The 22524-nt window shown below is 41.3% G+C and overlaps 1 protein-coding gene across 1 annotated transcript in view; it reads left to right on the top strand.

The window, feature by feature from the left end:
* The first annotated feature begins 516 nt into the window (after positions 1 to 516).
* The window catches only part of COL21A1 (collagen type XXI alpha 1 chain), a 119817-nt gene continuing 97809 nt past the window's right edge, over positions 517 to 22524 (top strand). Inside the window, exons 1-2 of the mRNA XM_067294166.1 lie at positions 517 to 616; positions 7337 to 7477. The gene's annotated coding sequence lies outside the window, so the exon portion shown is untranslated. The remainder of the gene's footprint in view (positions 617 to 7336; positions 7478 to 22524) is intronic.

Raw genomic sequence — 22524 nt, forward strand, 5'->3', positions numbered from 1 at the left:
GCGGGGCGGGCGGCGCGGGGCCGGGCCGGGCCGGGCCGGGCCGGGCCGGGCCCGGGGCCGCGGCGGGGCGGGGCGGGGGGCGCCCCCCGCGGGCGGGCGGGCCGGGCCCAGGGCCGCGGCGGGGCGGGGCGGGCCCCGCGGGCGGCGCGGGGCCGGGGCGCCGCCGAGGCGGAGGGGCAGAGCGGCGCCGCAGCGAGCTGCAGCCCCGGGCGGGAAGGGCGCCGCGGCCGACGGAGGGCTGGGCTGGGCTGGGCTGGCGGGTCGGCAGGTGAGCGGCGCGGGGCCGGGCCGGGCGGGAGCCCCGGGGGGCGGCCGCGGGGCCCCGGCGTGGCTTCGGCCCGCGCTGCGCTGCGCTCGGCGCGGCCGGAGCTGGGCCGGGGCCGGGGCCGGGGCCGGGCGAGGCCGCTCGGGCGCCGGCGGGGCGGGCGGAGGGGCCGCGGGGGCCGGGCGCGGCGGAGGCGGGCGGGCGGGCGGCCGCGGGGCCCGGCAGGTGCAGCCGTCGGGGCCGCGGCCGCTGCCCGGGCGGCCGGTCTGCCCCGCGGGAGCCCCGGCGGGGACAGAGCCGTGGCGGTCTGCAGGGGTCCGTCTCTCATCGTGACATGTGTCAGCGCCGACGGTAAGTCGCTCTGACCTTCTCGTCGGCAGCGAGCTGGAAGCGCAGTGGGCCACCGGTGTGCTTTTGTGCAATACGGTTCCTGCGTGTGCACGCAGATCCCGCTGGCTTGAAATCCTGGCTCATTTTATTGGCACAAGGTGAAATGGTTTATGTTACATTACATCCTTCTATAACATATGAAAATCTGCTTTCTTCTGGCACCATGGGTGAAATGAGTTACCGACTTTGTGTATATGTGGCATACCTTCTTTGATAGCTAGCCCACAGCACGGCAACTCAGACATTACAGTAATGAGTAAAATAGAAATGTTCATAGTAACTGCAATTATACTTGTTTCTGTAGTTCTGCAAACTACCTGGAAAGAAAGATTTGCTCTGTGGGCCACTTCTGATTACTATTATTTAGTTATGTATTGCTTAGATGTACATAGTACTCACCATGTTGAAGGGATTTGCTCTCTGACTGAAGGATTTCAGAAACTGGAAAACAATGAACTGGTTGATCTCAAAGCCTTTCAGCTTTCAGGACACTGAGAGACATTGTGTTTTAGGGTTTGTTAGACTTACTTAATAAGTTTACTTGGAAGTTTTCTCCAAACATTTTTGATTGGGGTGGTGCTTAGTATGTGTCTCTCAAAGTATATATTCAAACATATAATACTGAATGAAAAAATGGTTTTAAAATATATATTTGAAGCACACTGAAAAATTGCCTAAATTCCTTATGAAACATAGTTTCTGTGAATGAAGACTCTGATAGGACATGACTTATTAAAAATAAGGTGAAAAAGTTATGACCACAAACTGAACAGGAGTCAGTAAAAAATCCACACAATTTTTTTTATACATATATATTCATGGATAGTGTATGCATACTATATGCATATACTATATCTATATGCATAGATATGTATAGATAAAAAATTAAGACAAACATCACTGTGGGATATATAACAGGAGTATAACAGAAGATGTGTGATGTCATCTAGTGCTAGTTATGACCTCAGGGTCTGTATCTGGCATCAGTGCTGCATGTGATTTTGGGCACCACAGTTCCAGCGACTTTTAGCCAATTAGGCAGAGTCAGGAGGAGAGTAACAAAGGTGGTCAGAGGGCTAGAAAACATAAGAAAGAGTGAAAGAACTGGATTTTTATAGTCTAGGGGTACAAAGAGTGATGAGAGATGTGATAACAATCTTCAAATATGTAATTGGTTGCAGCAGAATGGAGGGAAATAAAATATTCTCCGTTTCCACTGGAGATGCAGCAAGAAACAGCATACTAAACTGCAACACAAGAGATTAGATTAAACATTAGGAAAAGTCCTCTTTAACTGTATGAGTAATTAAGCTTTGGAATTGATTGTCTAGGTAGCAATTTCCATCGTTGGAGCCTTTTAAGAACAGAATGTAACTATCATTTGCCAGAAATGCTTAAGGCAAAGGTGACTGTGTGCGTTGGTTGTGAGAGAGCCTATGTGACCCCTCCTGGTCCCTTGGACTCCCTGGGCTGTGGAGGCTACCAGAAGGCCAGCCTATGAACTCGGGCTCTTGATAACTGTCATGTATTTCAGAGAGGCAGCTTTATAATGTAAATACTGCTCAGTCTTCCATGTATTGTATTTCATTACCTAACTTTTATACTAGATTTTGTGGGTTTTTTTCTTCTTCTCAAACTGCATTCACAGTGGAAGTCTCAGAATGATCCGTGAAGGCGGATGATCAGTTAAAGAATATCTTGGTTTGATACCATCATAACCAGTAAATTGTCTTCTTGGTAAACGTTAAGAAATTTGAGCTAAATTCAAAAGTACAGTTTACAAAACTATCACGTTGCTCTTTTGTGGTCCACAGTAATGCAGGTATGATTCAGGTGTTGTGTCTGGCAAAACTTGACTACTAGGGTTTAACTTACCTCTGCTTGGCTATGATCATTGTCAACTTATTGCTCTTATATTTCAGTTCTCAAACTTACTTTGAAAAGTATAGTTTATCCTACTGGATTAAACACATTTTTTGCCCAGGTCAATACTTCTTTTCCAACAGTGTCTCTAAGTGGGTGCTTCAGAAGCAACTTCACTAAGTAATTATGGAAATAGCTAGCTGGAATGAGACTTCTGTGGCTGTTTTTTTTCCCTTTACCCCCATTATGTAGAGGGTCTCTCTTTGATTGCTTTTCACTATACCTGTGCATGTTGTGTCAGGGTGCTGTGAGGGCTGGGGGCTCCCAGGGCTGGTGGTGTCAGGGCTGCCGGCAGGGACAGGCCAGGCCGGGTCTGGCCACCAGGGCCTGTCCCCCCAACCCGAGGGAGCAGGGAGCTGGGGCAGCACTGGCCCTGGGGGCGTCAGGCACCACTGCAGGGACAACGCTGGAGCTGGGGCTGGGTGGGCACCCATGGGTTGGGGCTGGGTCTGGGGCCAGGCAGGGCTGGGGGGCTGTCAGGGTGCTGACACATTTGAAGCTTCACTGACATAAATTGTGAATTGAAAATGAAATCTGTCCATGAGCACAGTATCCAAATACTGTGGGAAGGGTGAGCCTACAGAGCCTGGACAGCAAGGTTTGCCATCTGCCCTGGGGCGTGCATCACAAAGCGTAATTCTGGAGAGTTTATCTTCACCCGTTACACAAAATAATGAGGCCTCTAGACCCGCTTTTTGTAATGGACCTGTGGTTCAGTGCCTGGTGCTTCCCAGTGTGTCCTTGGCTTGCCCATGCTGTGGTGTGCAGGTTGTGCCGCTCTCTGCGTCCTCTGCCGGTGCAAATCCCGCACACTGCCCTCCCCACGTGATGGTATCCACCACGGGCGGTAGCACTGGCTGTGCGTCGCCCTTTGCATTGCAGAGGGCTTTGCCAACCAGCGCCTGTTTGTAAGCAGCCATCTCCACCGGTCCTGAGTAAAATTTAGGATAGGCAGAAAATTGCTAAGGAGATTGTTACACTGGGACAATATTGCTTTGTTAAGTAAAAAAAAATCAAAGCTTGGCATTTATTTCCTGCCTTTGTCCATGACTGGGAAAATAGGCTTGAGCACTGGTAGGCTTCTGTGTAGCTTCACTGAGAAGAGGTCTGACCCTGGAAAAAAGCAATGCAGGGTAGGAGAAGACTTACACTGGCAGGAAGCATGGACAAAATGCCCTAACAGGTTTTTTCCCCTCTCTAATTTCTATGGTACTGTGAGAGTCACAAAAGAAATTTTTCTTTCTAAGTTCCCATTAATCTGCACAGACATTGTTTTAAAGCAGCGCTGATTGATTTAGCTTTCCAGGGTAGATGTCAGGCACACTATTGGTGACTAATAGCAGATTTAAACCAGGGAAATGAGCAGTGTTGATGGTACTGAATAATAGTATGAATAGAAATAAGAGTACAAAGTAAATACATGTCAGCCTTTTGGAATTTTATGTGATTTAAATAATTTCAATGTTGGATCAAGTGACTGATCTTTTTATCGGTGTGTTTTGTGCTGTAATAAAACAGGATTTAAGCAGAGAGAAGTTAATAGCTGCTCTAAGTAAAACAGATGGACATTGGAATGGGATGCATTCTCTATAACTAAAAACATGCACAAATTGCAGGGAAGTTTGTTTGAGCCTGATGTGGTGAAAAATAAAACTATCATCCATGCCAGCGAGAGATTTAAATTTTCCTTGAATTCTCTGTCAGTTCAAAGTAATGCTTTAAAGAGTACTGCATTAGCACATAGGAAATCTAAATTTCCTCCTTGTGCATTAGTATTTTAAGACCGTGTTATAATTCAGACTTTTATATTCCAAGATTTTTTTCTCTCCCATGATTAGTTCCAGTAGCTTGGTTAGAAGTTCTTGTTTGAGGCAGGAAACACTGTGCTAATAACAAAGATGGAGGAGCTGAAGGTTTCTCAGCAATGTGGACAGAAATAAATGTTGATGTGTCAACATGAGTGGGCTCTGGAGATGGAAGGGGAAGACAAAGATGGGCTGGGAGAAATCGCTGCCGTGCCAGGGCAGGAGGGCTTGGAAAGCGGCTGGAAGGGTCACTGGGATGTAAGTGTGGGACTGGCGGGACAGGGGTCTTCTGGGAGCTGAGAGGGGACAGAGGCATTAGGAGGACTTGGTACGTTTTCAGGACAGAGGGTCTGGGGGAGCTTTGTGTGACAGCAGGATCTCTCTTGTTCCTTCACACTTTTCATCCAGACCAGCTTTCCTCATCTTCTTCTCCCCTGCTGCCCCACATTGCAGGTCCCTCTTGTCACCTCTGCAGCCATCCACCTTTTCTCAAGCTATCAGTTTTCCTTCCCTCTCCTCTGGCCCCTACGAACTCTCCTGCCCCTCCTAAGCTTTGGGAAAAGGGCTGGGTCTGACTGTCACTCATTCTGGCTATGGGGAAGGTAGTAAAAGGAGGTATGAAGAAAGGTAACGGGACTATGCAGGGGCAAAGACAGCACTTCAGTAACCTGCAAGAGGAAGATTTGCTTTTCTTGCTGCCCTGAGTGACGTGGGAGAGACGTGCGGGAGAGGGGTATGGCAGTTCCTGCAGCTGCCCCGGGCGCACTGATCTCTCTTCAGTGGTGGTAGCCGGGTGGTTGGGGACTGTGTAAATAGGAGATGCTAATCAGTGGTGTGTGATGTCAATCTCCTGTCCTTGTCTTCTTCAGCATAGGTAAAGTCTGCCAATTGTAGTGGACTACTTCCTTATCTGTGTGCAGGTCTGTGTATGGCTACAGAAGACCCTGAACAAAGAAGTGGTCCTTGGGGTTTTGTATGTTTTAGTTTGGAAGTTAAGATTTTCTGGGATGGCTCTGAGTGTGTCTATCCAAACATGGAATATCCATAGCTGAAGGGCCTGTAGCATACTGCATATTTCCTGGTGTAACAAAACTTGACTTTTTGGATTTTTGAAATGATTTATCTGTGGAACATGCTAGAAATACATATTTATCCAAGCTGTCTTTGAAAGGGGGAGATTCAGTAGCTGGAATGAAGAGTGTCCCAAGTTTTGTGGTTGGAGTGCGCATTAGCACTGATATTTGCTTAACTTAGAACATTTGTGTATTGTTTTAAAGATCATTTACTATGCCCAAAGCTCTGTCTTTTTTATATTTTTTCCAGCTTTTCAAATATACAGTGTTGATTGCATTATCCAAATTATCTTGTAAGTCTTCTCCCCTTTCTTTTCTGTAAACCTATGTAGCTATGGAGATGACAAAACGTGTTCCAACTTACCTGAACTCATTTATATCCTACCTACATCAACAGAAACTTGAAAAAAACCCTGAGCTCTAATTTGAGAGTAAGCCAACAATTTTTAAAGCATACCTTCTTGTATTTTCCAAAATATTTTATAACAATCTGTACTTTCTTCATGAAGTAGAGTTGATGATTTCCAAAAGTTTTATCTTTAGTCATAACTGTTGCAGCATTTTTGCCTTGTATTTTTTGAGCACATGTATAAAGGTGATTTGAAGGCATATGTAAGAGAAGAGGAATGCTGCAATTGCTATAATAGCAGAAGTACCTGTGAGCTCCATCCTGAGCAGATACTTGGCAAGTCTTTGTTACCAGGAATACTTTGTGCTTCTGTTGATCTCAGTAGATACTGCAATTTTCACTTCATTAGTTCCTTAATTCCAAAACAGCCGGCAGTATCTGGCATGGAGAGGTCAAGATAACATTTCATAGTTTTAACAACAGTAGGATTTTATTAAAATATCAAATTCTTGAGCTCAGATTAAAATCTTACAGCGTAACCCTTCCCTCACTGAAGTGCAAGCCTGTGTGAATTTTTGCTGTGCTGGCAGGAGAGCTGACAGGGAGGGACCACCCGATCCCACCATGATTAGTGTAGGCTAATAGGGTAATGTGTGCCTTTGAAGGCAGGTGTAGAAGTGGTACTTTAATTGTTTTTCTCAAACACTTAAAAGGTTCAAATTATAGTACAATTAGTAAATTACCTACTGCCTTGAGTGTCCCAAATTTAATCATTTCTTTTTTTGAGTCTTTTAAACACAGCTGCCCTGGGATCTTCTGAGCGGCTCCCTTGGAGCTCTGGCCTGGATAGACTCCATTTGAAAGAAATCTAAGCAAGGCTGTTTACATAAATGTTTCTTTCTTTAATTGCAGCTCTCTTCTACCAGTTCAGCATGTTCATACTTAATTGCACTTGGGATCTGACCCTGGTTTCCCACTATTTCCCCTTTCCTCATTGCAAGTAGAGAAGATAGAAACATATTCCCAGTTAAAAAAAAGGCAGCAGAGGAAATAAACAGTTTCAGTGTAGCTACAGTGTCAAATGTAGAGAAGAGGAGGCACACCTGTGCAATAGCAAGTGGGTGAATTCTTCAAAATACTAAATATGACTTCAAGTTAGACAAAATGAGAGTGGACCATTAGGGTCATGCATGCATTTCTTCCTCAGCTGCAGGAAGTGTTTCAGAACAAAAAGCACTCTGTGGGGAGTGCCTCTCCCAGATTAGGATTTATGTCCAAATCAAAAATCCAGGGGAAAGTTATATAAAGTTGAACTTCCATTCAGTCAGAGGATTGCCTATCAGAGATGGACGTGGGAGTCTCCAGTTCTTAAAATCTTGGCCTTGATAACACATGATTGAAAGATAAAGCAAGTTACTCTTGACAGAATATAAGCTGAACTGAAGTGAATGTCAGCATTTTGGGAAGCAAAGGCACCCAGTTCCTTGCCAAGTGGACCAGTATCTACATAATTATCACACTTTTTTTCAAGTTTTCGTTAGGACGGAAGCAGAACTGGGCAGGTGAAAGTGAGAAATGAAAGGAGAACATCTGAGAGATACCGTGAGATTCATCATCAACTCAGGAGATAGAGCAATGAAGAAAAGTAGTGCCAAGAAAACTGGAGCTATTGGTATGTAAAGAAAGGAGCTACCTATTTCATTGCAACTTAAAGAAAGGAAACTTTAGGCGGAATTCCAAAAATAAAAGGTATTAATATGTGTAGGGAAATTTTCAGAGACATAAAACCTAATTATCTTACTTACTGACAGGACACTAACACTTTCACCTACTGAGAAGGAGTCCTCTTTGTACCTCAGAAATTCTGTCACTCACAGAGAAAGTGAGGATCAAATGGCAACCCTAAACAAATAAACCAAATAAAGAAAATAGCTTTTGTATAGCTCTGGCTGTAAGTTGACAGAAAAAGAAGAATTGGGAAATAAAATATGTCAGTTAAAGACCTGCAGGAGACTCGTACTATCCTCGAAAAGTAAAATCAATCCTTCAGGTCCTGTGTAGAAGGAAGTTGCAGAAACCATGAGAAATCACTGATGATAAAATGTTTCCAAATGTTGGCAATCTATTAAACTGTGAAAAATATAGTCCTGCAATATAATAGAAGATAAAGGAGTTTTGCCTTTTTACTACTGTGAAGAAAAATGGTGTCGGGGAGGGGAAGGAAAATTTGTTGAGTAGAAATAATAGTTTTTTGGGTTTTTTTTTAAGACTAGACAATAGAGTTTTATAGTTGTTATTCCCTGATGAATTTGCAATGAGAAGAAAGGAATGTAATTGTATGTCCCTGTGATTAAGTCCATTTGCTGCGCAGAGAGGCCCACATGGTCATGGTGTGCTCATGACTCAGCTGAAATCAGCCTAGATGACTTTTGCCAAAAGGAGTGGGAAGCTGCGATGCAGAGCATTTCATTAAGGAGCTCGAAAGAGTGGACAGCTGCACCTAATTTTCAGAAGCACATGTTTGTCTTCTAGGAAGACAACCTATATCAGGGAAAAAACATAGTTTTTATTTCCTAAAGAATAAAGGCATTCCATTTATTTTATCTCTTATTTTCTTTTCTGTCCTGAATTTAAATAAGCTATCAGTCCTCAAAAGAGGTGTTTCTAGCAAAGGAGAAATTTTTCTTTTTTTATGCCCGTGTACTTTAAGTAATCACTGTAGTCAATGCATAGTTTATGCTTTTATGATACCTGACAGAAGCAAGAAAAAGGCATTCAACAGAAGTATTCTGGGAGCTGTCCAATACCAAAGGTTTTTCTTGCAGAAGCTTTGGTACTTGCAGAAAATCTGATTCTCTCTGCTCCTCAAGACTTTGACCACATGCAGTTTTGGATTCATTTCCTGGTTCATTCTAGCTGTTTTTTAAATAGAAACAGTAATATATATCTTCTACTCGTGCAGAAGTATACATATGCAATCTATATGGTACATATATTTATAGAATGCATTTGAAAAGCTGAGCTGCCCTCATCAGCAAACATATGCAATGACATCTTGCTCAGAAATGAAAAAGGTTTGAAAATTCTCTTATATGGTGATTTCATCCTCAAAACTCCATTGCAGAACTCAAACATTGATGTTTGACTCCTGAAGAAAATATATAATCACTTTAAATCCTTAACTTACTTTCTTGTTTGAGTAAACAGAAGGCAGCCTTTTTCTTTTGAAAATGAATAGGCCAAGAAGTAGATAATATTTTGATACCATAGAAAATATTATTAATTATTATGAAACAGTCTTTTGTGACATAGACATTATGACACCTTTTTCCTGAGGCAGATATATTTTAATCCTATTTGCGTCCATATTTTCACTGGTTCATGTTTTGCATGGATTTTCACTGTAACAAAAGTGTATTTTATAATGTCTGGTATTGGCTGAAAGGGAATTGTTTCTGTGTTTGAGTATGTGGTTTTTTTCATCTGCTAGTACTGTCAATACTATCTGAGAACTGGCAACCATGTGCCTAGATACTTAAAAGTGTAAGTTTATAGAGTTCATCTTTAACAAGTTCATCACAAAACATTCATTATAGCATTTGATTTTAAAGATCTAAAATATAAAGCAGAGGTTATGGATCATGATGTAGTTGCTAGTTATTGTAGCTAATTCTGTTACTTGCAAATTAATCGTGAATCGTGATGAATTATGCAGACCATATATGAACAGAGAATACAATCACACATCTTGAAATAAATCTCAGAAGCAAGATAAACCATTTTAGTTAAGCAGCGGATCAATTTCTCAAAGTGAAAGAGCATTTATGATGTACTACATACCATCTCTGGAAATAGGTGCTATACATCCGAGATTCCTTAGACTTTTTTTTTTGAGGGAGAAGACGTATTTTTGTACCAAGTCATTCTGAAGTAATAGTGAAACTTATGAAATGAATTAGCTTATTGTGCAGGACATGCAGAATTCACAGACCGGGTGCATAACTATTGCACTCCTACAGTACCTCCAAATACTATAACTTGTGCACTGGCAGATAGGCTTCTATAAAATGTGCCGTAATGTATTAAGTTAGTATTCTCATAGTATTAATTATTACAATAGTTTTTTATTTTTTAAATATATTATTAAAATTGGTGGGAAATAGAATATCAAAGAATACTTCTTGAACTGTAGTTGTTTCTTTAACATGGGAGGAAATACTAGGTGGAGGTAAGAGCATTGCAAAACATTCTATAACTTGAAATAGAATAGCCATTACTTAAAATTTAAAGTTGTAGCATGTAATGTAGGGGGAAGTCCCTTTCCCTTTGGAATCATTTAGGCTGGAATGTAACAAATTCCAGTCCAGTTGCAGACGTTAAGATCTGTTGAGTTCACCATTAATTAATCTTTTTTTTGAGTGAGAACAGGACTCATCCAGTCATTTTAATTTGAAAGAGAGATACTATATGCCTATACAATGGCTGGTTTGGTCTAAACCCACAGCTGCTAGTTTTATGACTTGTGGGTAAATACTATATGTTCGTTTTGCATTTTTATTTTACAGGGTTGAACATACCTTACAATATAACGATTGAACTGTACTGAAAAGGAATTTTCCCATCGCTTATTTAGTATTAATTTCTTTACAACCTCTTCTATACACTTCGGTGCAGGTAGGGTAACATAACTGTTGACTGGTGGTAATGAATGAACCATCAAAATCTGTCAAGAATTAAAACCAGTGAAGTGCTTTGGGTGAAGGATTATACTAGCTTCTAAAAATTGGTCATGTGTGTGGGCAGGCAGTGGGGAAGCACAGCAGTGTTGCAGCTGAGGGTAAATGGATAACATTTGCCAAGTCACAGTATTAAGAAATTGACTACCAAGTTTCTATGGGACACATGGAAACACAGAAACTATTGGAACAACTGAGATGGAGAGAACACTGAAATCAGTATTTTTGGAAATGCAACTTCAGCAAATGGTAAAAAATTAAATTTTACTTCTGTGTTTTGAAGCAAAGAATCTACTGCACATCATCTGTATTCTGTGTAACTGTATGTTCTGGCTTATTTAGAGAAGGCTGCCCTCAGTTACAGCAAATGAGTCTTCTTGTCTGATTCCTCAAAGGCTTAAGGACTTAGATATTTAACTTCTACTTTAGGTGCTTATATTCAATATTTAAATGCCATAGAGACTCTTGATTTGCTTCTACCCAACCCCAGAGGTAACTGAAGTCATTATGCCCAAGTTTCAGTCAATAAAAATTCCTGCACACCTACATGTCTGATGCTAGGCATGCCCAGAGCTGTATAGCACAGAAGGTACCTAACATAAGCCTGATTCCTAGAAAGATTTACAAGGTAGAAATTCCTCTGTCTCACCTGTGGATCCTGATCCAGCAAGAATTTTTAAAATGTGTTCTTGGAACAAGCTCCATGAATAAAAATTTTTTTTATTCTTTATGTCATGTGGTTCGAGCATTAGACAGAATAAGGAAGACCTGGGTTTAGTTCCTTCCTCAGTCTGAAGCAGTTTGAATTGTACCTTTAGATTTGTGGTAAATGCTTAAATCATGAGCTTCTGGATATTTAGAGGTGGAATGGGATGGGAGAAATGTGAGGCATGGTGTAATTATGGGAGGTATTGTGTGTTTCAAGCCCATTTTGCCACTGTGGATAGCCATAAATATAGGTATCAACATTTTCAGTTCCTGAAGCGGTCCTTGCAGCATGTACAACCATGCACCAACTCTAGAGGGCTCTAATTCATTTTGGGTGATAGACCTCTGAAAGAAAGCTATATTACTCAGTGTAAGAGTTTGTCGTTTCCATAGGAATGAAGTAAACTGTACATTTGTCTGCTATGGTAGATATTGTGCTTACTAGACGAAGATGAAAGATGGTTGAAAAGTGTGATTTATCAAGGGTAAAGGCAAACGTGGGGCATTGCAGGATTAGAAGCAAAGTTGTGAAAGTAAAAGATATGAATGCATTGTTCATACCGCTTTGAAAATTAGCAGACTCAGTAGCTTCTTTGGGGTTTCCCTGTCCAAGGAGGCTCTTGGCAGAAGTGGGAAGTGTCTCTGACTTTCACTAGTGATGCTCTGCTGCACTGACAGACAAGAGCCCAGGCCCAGCACGGGGGGCCGTGTGCCTCCCTCCAGGCAACCCTGTGTCCCCTGGGAGGTTGCTTCTGGTACAGGAGCCTCAAAGCCTAGTAGTTGTCCCTTGTTTTTACCACAAGAGTATTAGGGAACTGTAATATAGAAGTAATACTTCAATGCATTTCTGAAATTGTCTTTTTAATTCTTGTTAATTAAGTCTACTAAAACTTTGTCTGTGAAGTTTATTCAACAAAGAGCATTACACAGTTTAGAAACTCTGCCTTTGCCTGGATCCATGTTGATCTCAATTTGTCCATGTCAGCTAATGTAAATTATTTATTGCTGTCTGTTGGGTAAGTTGGCTATGAACTTTTGTTGTGCTTTTTGCCTTGTCCTCTGTCTGTTCAATGGTTGTTCATGCTGCTGGGTTATTATACTTTTAACAGTTTATGAATCCCACAATTTAAAAGCTAATAATACTTTCTAATAACACCATGAAATGAATTTGCATTTTGTGGGTAACGTGCGTAAATATAAAACAAATCATGATTTTTTTTTAATGTTTAATAACATAGGTGGAGTGTAGGTGCTAAACTCTGATTAATCTGGAGGTTCTGCTTTGCACCATGGAAAGGCACTTGCAGCCCCTCCTCTTGGAAGTGAATACTTTGCACCGAGTATTTAATTAACAGGGACAAGGAGGTAAAACTCTGCTATCATTACCTCCACGATCTTTGGTCATTTCTGTGGTAAATGGCCAAACTCTTAGGAATTTCTGCAGAAAGCTAAGGATTGGATTTAATTTAGATGGATCACTCCCAAGAGGGAGGCTGTGGAACACCATGCTCTGAAGATTTTGTGCTAATAATGCTTTTAACCATGACTTTTTATTTACTGTTAGAAACACAAATTAGAACTGACATTTGACAGATCAATTTATTGCCACAAGCCTTCTTTATATGAGGTCACTAAGACTGCATGCACTGTGTTTTTGTTCAACTGTATAATCCCCAGTTTCAAGTGCCAGAATCAATGTTGGAAACAGTTGTAACTGTTTGGGATGCTCAGGAGTTTGCCTTCTTGGATAGCGGTGGGAACACAGAATACATTAGAATTCTCCCCTACAGATAAATTCTTCTTCCCCCCCCCCCCAAACGAATCTACCCTTTTTTCTAAGAGCAGTAGCTTGACATTTAAAAAATATAAAAAGCTCTTCTGAACTTGAATAAACTCTGAAAATGCATTTGGCATCTTTAAAAATGTCAGATTTCTGGCATGAATAACATACTGTATTCCTTTCACCTTTTTGGAAAACCATATATTAGAATCTGACAATATAAAAACTGCTTTTTTAAGTTGTGGGGATCTCTCTGAAAAGTGTGTTATACACCTTTTATGCAAGAAAGTATGACCTGTAATTTGTTCATGTCTCTCCAATAGCATCAGTATGCAGTGTAAGCACCTTGTAATAGGTCCTAGCAAGTGTGCTGTATTCTTTTATTCTTTTTTTTGGAACTTACATTGGTGACAGTAAACATTACTTAATGGACTCTACAGAAAAGAAGTTGCATGTGTTTTGTGCATTTTGAGATGTGTGATTAATCTGAAAAAATTCATCTGCAATAAAGTGTTTTAAAAAATATGTCTAGATTTCCCACTTTTGCCCTTGGGCTAAAACATGATAAAGTATAAGCAGTGAGGCATGCTGTTTGTACAATTTAATAGGGTTAGAATATCCTCATTCAGTATGCTAGGAGCTCTTATGCAGTGACAGAGAATTCAGTCTCTCATAAACTGTTTGACTGAGGACATTTAAGTTAATTAAAATCTAATTTAAAACAGTTATCAGATGACTCAGCAATGTATTGTATTAGCTTCTGATCTGGACTGCTTTATGTGTGTAGGCATCAGAAGTAGTTGCCTAAATTAGTTAGGAAAGCAAATGTAGTACAAAGGCAGGAGACTCCTTCTTCCTTCTTCCTTTCTTCTCTTCTCAGTGTAGATTTCCAAAGTTGGAAAATGAATGCACAATACTGTGCATCTCAGCTAAATATTAAATTATGCTAGTACTAAGAAATACCATCTTGTTTAGCCAGGTTTAGTGGGCAGTTAGCTGTATGGTATTAACATAAAATTGTTTGAAAATGGACATTGGGCTGAAGACCTATATGACATTGTTGGAATAGCCACTGTATGGCAAAAATTCAGAAAGCTACACTTTTCTGGGAGCATTTATATTTTGCTGATAAAAGGACCTTGTTAGTTACATATGGGTCAATTTTGTGTGATATGAAATGAAGCAGGGGGAGGCTGGAAATTCATTTAGAAAACCAGAGGATATCTTCCTAAAAGAATTCCTAAAGAATCCTAAAGACTAGAGAATGTTGTTCAGAAGTACTAGTAGGAGCTCTGGGGATAAGTCTTCTCCAATAGTATAGACAAAAAAGTTTATTCCCATGATTCTGAAAGAGATAACTGTAACTTCCTTTCTATTATACTTCATGCAATAATTTTAGCAAGGACTTTGCAGAAGGTCACAGGAACTCCCAAGGTACTTCCAGAGAAAGCTTCTGAAAGAAAAGGGGTGCCTAAACTGCTCTAAATTCTAATGGCCATTTGTTTAATTAGCCTGTTGCCAATTTGAGCTGAGCTGGGTGATTCAGAAACACGATATGCCTATATGAAATGCAACTTTCTTATTAACAAATCCTGATTTCCTTAATGCCAAAGAGAGACAAAGGGTGGAACTGTTTGTGCCTTTGAACAGAAAAGGTGCAAATGGAGTGGGATGAAGGCAGCAGGGTGGGCAAGTTCTCAGGTGCTTATTGAATAGGCTGTAATACTGTACTAGGTACAATGTTGCAGATATTTTGAGGTAACATGGTTAACATTGCATTCAATTATTGCTCAAAAGAGGAAAAAAACCTGTCCTCTTTCCTCTGGTTCCCTGGTGGAGACCTGTGAGGTATGCAAACGAAGCCAGTTTGTGACTCTCTGGGATCCCTGCTGAACACAGTAGCAAATCTCATCCCTGGTGCCTAGAGGAGACTCTGGCCCATATGTGAAGATTTCTTCATAGGCACAGAGTGGGAGGAGAGAGTCTGCTCTCTTTCCGTGTGCTGGCACCTGGCGAGATGGAACAGGGTGCTGCCTCCAGCCCCGCGTGCCCAGGAATACTCTGTTCTTGCAGCGCCAGCTTGCAAGGAGCTGGCTGTAGTGGCGGAGGAAGAATTCCCTGTGGTTTGGACATTCAGATTGCTGAGAACTTCCAAGCATATAACAAACTTGCGTGGCCCTGGCGGTTGTAGTAGTTGCACCTCCTAGACTTGCTGGTGGGTCTCCTCACAGTACCCTGGTGCTTTGGAGAAGCACTCCTGTTATAAAACCCAGCTGACTAATGAATGTCTGAAGGTGAAACAAGTGGCCAGTAGCATAGTTTCTCTGGAGTGAGAGAAAAGAGAAGGGAGTGATACTGGAAGTAAAGGGTTAGAGCAATATTACAGAGTGTGGGGACCACTTAATACTGAGAGAGGATTAATTATGGTTATGCTAGCTTAGTAGGGGGAGAATTGCTCTCTAGCCCAGCTGGGGATATATATAGCTCACGTTAAAATGATAACTAGGCAGTTGTGATACAGATATGGAGCTATGTATCCAGCTGCAAAGTATCACGTGAAAATTCAAGTACAAAAGGACATGTAAGGAACATTTTTAACATGTAATTACTAATGCTGACCCCCTTAATAACTCCAACTCTTCTTTTTTTGTTGTTTATGAAATGTGGTAAAACACCATTGCTCATTAAAGAATCATGGGCAATTAAGAGTTGTTTTCAATGTTTAAAGCTGAGGAGCTGGTGGACATCTGCTACAGAGGCCCGTATTGCCTTTGAACACAAGATGAGTTACTTCTTAAGCATCTCTCTGTGAAGTGTTAGAAAAGAGGAAAATCTGTTTTATCATTGGTGGCTTTAAACTAGAAAACATTTGGTAGGCATCTTGTGCAGGTGTCTGGCTGCGTATTTTACGTGTGATGGGGAGGTAAGGATTAGCTGTTCTAGCGTGGGGTGTCCCTTGAACACCCAGACCTTTGCCTCCTGGTTGCTCAGCTCTTTGCTGTTGGTATTGCCAAGAGGAGAAAATGCGAGGGGCAGCAGTGGTTGCCCCTAAAGCCCCATTCTGCCCTTTGGGGCAGCAGGAGGGCAAGGGGGGCTCACTGCCCTGCCTTCGTTCACGCCCATCTCTTCCTCCTGTCTGCCTTCCATCACACTCCTCTTGTCTGCACAAGCCTGTTCTGCTCCTTCCCAGAAAGAAAATAGTTCAGAAAAGCAAACTGCTTGGAGAAGAGAGGGGTGTGCCAGCAGGAGGGGAGGGCCTGTGTGCCCTGAAAGTTGTACCCTGCAGCGGAGTGGGAGGGGAGTCTGGAGAAGGCTCACAGAATCACGGTCTTGGAGTTTGGAAGGGACCTCTGGAGGTAAGCTCCTCCAGCACCCTGCTCAGAGCAGATCCAAGTACAGTGGGTTGTTTTAGGCCTTGCTCGGTCAAGGTTTGAGTAGCTCTAAGCATGGAGATTTCGTAGCCTCTTCTGGTATTTGACCGTTCTCATGACAGAAAATTGTTCCCTCGTATCAAGGTGGAATTTTTCTGTTCCAGCACATGTTGGTTTCCTCTCGCCCTCCCACTGTGCAGCTCTGTGAGACCTTCCCTGTAGGTAGCTGCAGACAGCACTAAAATCTCCCCTTATCTTTTTCCGCATTTAGCTAGCAAGATTGGGGGTGAGAGAGAGAGGAAGAGACCCTGATTTTACTCATCTTTCCCATTTAGTCTCCCAGAGCCCCTAGGACAATATTGCCCGCTGCCAGGATTGCACTCATCTGCTACAGCCTCCCCAGAGCCCCAGGAACCTTGTGGAGCCCTCCCAGACACCTTGCGTTCCTGTCATTTCCCTCTGTTACATGAAGTTGCTGCTCTGTGCTGAGATGCCTGTGAATGGCAATGCTTTCGAGATCACCCTGAATTTGTCATAGATTTATTTCTTTTAGGTTACTTCGGAGATAATTTTGGTCTACCACTATTCAGTAGATGACCACCTCAAAACGCACTGTTACTACATTACTGTGGCAAAGTAGACCAATATGTTTGGATGTGTGAAGCACAGACTTCTGAGCAGAAACAGGGAAACAATCTTATAATAACAAGGATACTAGAATATTGTGCTCTGTTCTATGTCCACATCTCAAAAATGGTATGTCAGAAATAGAGTTCAAAGGAAAGTCACAGAAAGGAGAAGGAATTTGGAAAACAAGCGTAGCAATATGAGTCTTAAGAGGGTGAAGTTGTTTAGTACGTGAAAGACAGGACTGTGTGATGGCTTGGATTATGTATAGATACTTACAGGTAGAAAAGAAGAGGGGGAACCTTTGAGTTTTGCTGAGAAAGGCATAAACAGTGGCTGGAAACTCAGACGCATTCAACTTTGAAATAAGATGCAGTTTCCTGAAAGTGAGAGTGATTAAACCGTAGCAAAGATTAGGGGGGAAATATTTGCCATCTCTTGAGTCATTAAAATTAGATTAGATACTTTTCTAAAGAATGCAGTTTAACCCAGCTTCTTGTTAACATTTTATAGCCTATGCATACAGGGGTCAGACCAGATGACAAAAATATCCTGGATGATCCTTGCTCTTTGCAAGATCACACATAATGGCTTTGGCAAATCAGATCAACTTTCACTTTACTGTATAGATATTGAAACAGTACTTCTGAGTATTTGTGCTTTTATGTACAACTTAAAGTAGCTTCTTGTTCAGGTGCTTGGCCCCACTGCCTGTCTGGGGCTTGGGAAGTACTGGTGTTTTGGCTATGTCAGAAGGTGATTTACAACATCCATGAAGAGGTTTGCATGCTATGTACTGGCTTACTTTTTTTTTTTTTTCTTAATGCTCTTCGCCTGTGTGAAGCAAAGCTGAAAGCAAAATGAAATACACAAGAATTTTGGGGGACCGGACTATGCAGAAACACCCGTTGCGTACTGCTGGGTGGCAGTGGCCTTTCCCCACAGCGTACACCTCTGCAGAAACTTTCTGGTGTGAATGGCCTGTATATTTAGTGAACTCTGCAGCTATTGCATCTTTAGTTCCTTGAAGAACTGAAGGACAAACATATGGAGAGGACCAGGAAGGAGTTTTATACTTTGTAAATGTATTCAAAATAATTGTCTTCTGATAATAGATGTAAGATTCACCACATCTGAGAGAAAGTGAGCTCAAATACTCATTAGGTGGTCTTTAGCCTTCTTGTAGGTGAAAAGCAGCCATGCTTTTAAATCTTGGATGATTTTAATCTTTGTTGAGGATCTTATCAATTCTGAAACTGCCTGAGCTTCTCAAAACACCACATTTTGGATATGCTTGAAACAGTAAATATTTATGCCATAAAGATGTTTTCACTTTTGAACATGAACATGCTAAATTTCTGATTTTTTCCCTCAAAAAACAATGTTTAAAATGCTAAGGGTCTGATTCAGCTCCACTGAAAACAGCTGAAGTTCTTCCAAGGATTTCGCTTGTTCAAGTGCTAAATTCTTCTAGAATCCACTACTGTCATTTCCATTCCTTCAGCAGTCACAGTCTCCTTTGAATGACTTGTCATTATTTTCACTAAAAATAAGACTTTGTAAAAAAAAACAACAAAACCCTATGGTTTAAACATCATAGGATTGGAAAACCTAAAATCCTTCTTACCTGTTTACCTCTTATGATTCTTTTTCGTTTAATGTCAGTGAGCTTATATATCATTGTCATAATGTTAAGATACAATTACATGTTTTAAAGGCAAGTCAGCTTCATGTTGTTTTTATATATAGTCTAAAGGCTGTTGTAGTAACTTCAATGGAATGAAGATGCAAGAAAGTCAAAGGTGTTAACAGCAACTTTTACTGTATAACATGAAATAAGAAAATCAGTTTTGGACAGTTGGAACAGATTGGACAGACTGAACAGAGACTTTGGCCTGCTTTTTCCCGTGGCAGGGGATTGCTATTAAAATACAAATCTGGTTCGCCTTTTATTGAATACTTCCAGAAATGAGGGAAAAAGAGGGAAGACAGTTAAAAAAATTGAAAGGGGTAAGATTTCAGGTAAAGGTTTGAAATCTTCAGCTAAAGCAAGGTACTGTGTCATCATCCTTATCACTCCAGCATTTGACACTATTTCAGATGACACAGAACAGAAGTGAGAACTGTCATTTGTGGAAAAAGACAGTGAATAACTGTAAAGGCCTTGAGCTGTTGTTCCTGGCGTTGGAGTCCAAACCTCCCTGAGGGATAAACAAGACATGCACAGGAGAAGAGAAAGATAGGAAAACAGAAGAAACAGCTTCTGTTTCTGATGCTGACTCTTACTTTCAAGAGACAGACAAAGCTCATAGACTTTTTTTTTTCCCTGACATAGCAAACTTACGTTAAATCACCTGATGTGTGCATTTTTTTCCTGCTGCTTTCTTATTTCACAAAAAATGTTGCAGTCATCATGCTGCAAATGATGTTGTCTTAGCTAAACCAGCCCTACCTAGCCCTACCTTTTTTAAAAGTAGAGAGCAAAAATAATAGGGAAAGAAAATAAATGTTGGGGAACGAAAAAGAGATGAGTGAAGAGCTGATGGAGGGAATGCATATTTGGCATGTCAGGACCTAGCTGATTTTGGTGGCAATGACAGTGTTTCTGAATGCCCTGCTGGCTTGCTTTCCTGAGGGCGTTGTTTGAGAGCAGGGTGGCAGTGGGTGAGCAGTCCTGCGCGTGTCTTGTCAGCAAGGCGTGGTCCTAACAGACACTTTAAGTTGCATTAGAAGGTCTTACTTGCATTGGTTCAGTTAATGTCTCCTTCTTTATGTCTCTGTCAACATTTGTTGTTTCTCTCAGACTTCAGCCAATTTCTATAGTGTTTTCACTGCTGAATTATTTATGATTTCCAATCATTACACAATGTCCCCAGTGACTGTTTTCCTTCTGTTTACCAAGAATTGTTTTTGGCCCAGTTAAGGTTTACATTCCTGAGTGCAGACAAAATGGTCTCCCAAACTTTTGCTCCAGGTAGTCATTTGGATTCAATTGTTTTCCATTTTATATTTGTTTAATAAATAAATATGCACACACGTACAAACATATTTATATTTGTGTGTATATATACACACACACACACATATATGTGCTTAACATTGCAAATACAGGATTTCCAGTAGAAGGAGTAAGTTTGAATGTTTGTTACTCAGAATCGTGTTATCATAAGCTAGCTTAGTTGCAACTGTACAATTTGAGTGTCAGATTTTATCCTATTGATTAGCTGTTTTGTTTTCCTTGGAGCAGGCCATGGAGGGAAAATTCTGTGGAATCTCAAGTTTCTTGATAAAGAGCGAAATAACATCTTGGGCTTTTCACAGACGGGATGAAATCATGGTTTCCAGGGAGACCTGCAATTCATTTGTTGCAGCCAGAACGCTGAACGGCCAACTGTGGCTGATTACATAAGTTGCCCATCCTATACTGTTTTCCAGTCATTCATATGTATCAGTCACACAACTAACATGCTGTGGTAAGGCTGCTTTTTTCTTCAACCCATAATAACTAATTACCATCACCTGGCACAGCATCATCTTGGAGTGGGAACAAATCCAAGAAACTGCAAAGTGCCAGAATAAACTGGGCTTAAAAACAGGCTGTCTGGGACTTCAGAGGTTGGAGCACGAGTACAAGCTTTCTCTGCTGGAGGAGACTGGAGGAGTCTGTGGGTTTGTTGTGCTTTCCTGAATCAGATGAAAGATAAACAACTCATTCCACTCAAGAGCATTCTTTGGTTTCAGAAATATGTATTTTTTGCTTGGTTTAAAATTAATATTAGCTGCTTACATTGGTCTTTGATGTACACCATTAGTTTCTAATGAAATATATTGGCTCACCTATTCTCTTGTGCTGTGCATTTGTGATATTCAAACCCAACTTAATGAGAAATACACTTTTTGTACTGAAGAACCCGTTGGTGTAAAACCTTCTTTCTGAAATCTGAAGAAAGTTTGATAATTTCTTTAATCCTCTCTGCTCCTTTATTTAGTCATTAATACATCATTTATTATCCTTTATAATCCTTTATCCTCTATTACATCCTTTATTTAATGAATAATATATTATGCAGCAATTATATCAAAGCTGTAAATCTGGAGTGTAAACTTACCATGTAGTATTAATTTCTGTGGGTTTCTTTTGTGTACGCTGAGTACTACTAACAGTGGAAATTGTAATTATCTTGCAAAATATTTTCACTTAAACTACTGTCCACTGTTTGTTTTTTCTTACCTATCCGTTAAATGTCTTTCAGGGTGAAGATCTAAATGGTTTGTTTTGTTAGTAGTTTAGGCAATTCCTTTTTGGACCATTAAATCAAACAGTTTTAAGGAGAGATTTAAACTATGGCTGCAGCACGAGTGGATGAAATGTCAAACATAAACATGAAGTTGTTGGTGCCTTTAGTAGTGCTTTGGGGGAAGAATCTGAGCTAGCGGCTGAGTGGGGGGAAGAGATTCCGCTAGTGCACGCTTGGGGCGCCCCAGAAATGTATGCGGTGCTAAACGCGATTAATGCGTGAGGAGATGCGATGTTACTGCCGCAGGCAGGAGAGACCTGGCCCTTGAGGAGGTGTCCCATGTGGGGCAGCAACAGCAGCTGTCGCAGCGCCGCTCTCGTTGCTTCGGCTGCGTGTGTTTGACGCACCCAATCGCTTGGCGGCCGCAGCCCTTTTCCCTTGTCTCCTTGCTTCGCCGTTAGTGAGCTTCTCCGGCTCTGCCAGGTGGTCTCTGTTCTTCCAGTGTGTTTGTCAGGTAGGCTTTGGGGCTTTATCAAACGTTTATTGGAGTTGTTAGGGGTGGCGTTTAGGTGTTTGGGCCAACTGAATGTCGTGATGGAAGGAGGGAGGTGAAACCCTCTACCCTTTGCAGCTGTTGTAAAAGGAAAAGACAGCAAAGGAGGTGGAGGAGGAAGGGAGCAAAAGAAATCCCTATTATCCTGTTTATTGTAGGGAGTGTGGGTAATATCAGCTTGATTCCAAGGTAAGGGAATAGAATCTCTCTAGCTGTGTAAAATCTCTCTCACTGCAGACTCTTAAGTGCATCCTCTGTATAGCCATGTGCACATACGTAAATAAGTATAGATGCTGCCTAGCCAGAGCAGAACCATTTTACAGCTACTTTTCATTCTTGTTGCACTAGTAGCAACTACTATAAAAGATGAAAGAAGACTCACAGTATGTGTACCTTAAACACATAATTCTCTTTCTTGCCTCCTTGTAGTAAAACTTACCTAAACATACCCTGTAATCATATGTTTAATGTTGTAGAGCACTCCTATTATGAATGTAACTATACTGGTGATTCTATCAAAATAGCTCGTTGCAACATAGGAAGAAATGGTATGGGGAATGCTAATGTACTTTTTACTGTGGGACATTTTATCTATTTATGTACAGGCATGCATTTTTATACATTTACTTATGTGTAAACCAAGCCTAAATTAAATGATGATGACTTCACAGTCTTACCCTTTTGGGGAAATGCTGTTATTCTTTTT

Source organism: Apteryx mantelli, chromosome 3 (assembly GCF_036417845.1).
Source record: "Apteryx mantelli isolate bAptMan1 chromosome 3, bAptMan1.hap1, whole genome shotgun sequence".
NCBI classification, from domain to species: domain Eukaryota; kingdom Metazoa; phylum Chordata; class Aves; order Apterygiformes; family Apterygidae; genus Apteryx; species Apteryx mantelli.